The sequence below is a fragment of the Bufo bufo genome, chromosome 4 (assembly GCF_905171765.1).
Source record: "Bufo bufo chromosome 4, aBufBuf1.1, whole genome shotgun sequence".
Classification (NCBI taxonomy): domain Eukaryota; kingdom Metazoa; phylum Chordata; class Amphibia; order Anura; family Bufonidae; genus Bufo; species Bufo bufo.
Genome location: NC_053392.1, coordinates 28,508,938 through 28,509,867, shown reverse-complemented (window position 1 = coordinate 28,509,867; position 930 = coordinate 28,508,938). Strand labels below are relative to the sequence as shown.

General features: G+C 47.5%; 1 pseudogene; it reads left to right on the top strand.

Moving 5' to 3' along the window:
* The first annotated feature begins 522 nt into the window (after positions 1 to 522).
* On the top strand, positions 523 to 687 carry LOC121000086 (annotated as a pseudogene).
* Positions 688 to 930: the final 243 nt, after the last annotated feature.

The following is a 930-nucleotide window of genomic DNA, read 5'->3' as shown; positions in this document are numbered from 1 at the left end:
TAGGAGATCTGAGTGATGATGAGAGTTGTAGGTGATGATAATAGGAGATCTGGGTGATGATGGGAGTTGTAGGTGATGATAAATGGACATCTGGGTGATGATAGGAGTTGTAGGAGATGATAATAGGAGATCTGTGTGATGATGGGAGTTGTAGGTGATGATAAATGGACATCTGGGTGATGATAGGAGTTGTAGGAGATGATAATAGGAGATCTGTGTGATGATGGGAGTTGTAGGTGATGATAATAGGACATCTGGGTGATGATAGGAGTTGTAGGTGATGATAGTAGGAGATCTGGGTGATGATAGGAGTTGTTGTTGATAGTAGGAGATCTGGGTGATGATAGGAGTTGTAGGTGATGATAGTAGGAGATCTGGGTGATGATAGGAGTTGTAGGTGATGATAGTAGGAGATCTGGGTGATGATAGGAGTTGTAGGTGATGATAGTAGGAGATCTGGGTGATGATAGGAGTTGTAGTTGATAGTAGGAGATCTGGGTGATGATAGGAGTTGTAGGTAAGGTCGCTTCTCGGCCTTTATGGCTAAGATCAAGTGTAGTATCTGTTCTTATCCGTCCGGTCGAGTTTACTCCCGGGATGTAGAGCAGAGAACCACTGTGTAGAACCTGTCCTTCAGTGCAGCCGCTCTGTACTCCATCTATGGGGAAGAGTGGTTAACCAACCCATGGATGTTGAGCGGGACATGAAACCACGGATCGAAGCCAGGGGGCTGGGTTGTGTTGAAAGCCCAAAGTGCATAGCGCCCCAGGGGTGGTGACCCTGGGGTGCCGGTGGTGACCCTGGGGTGCCTGAACTCACTGGGTTCCTCCACGGCCCACAGAGTGATAGCACATTTGCACAGGCACTTTTCTTTCTCACATATTTAGTGCACACACCTCTCTTTGCTGGGCTTCGGCCCTGAAAATATGA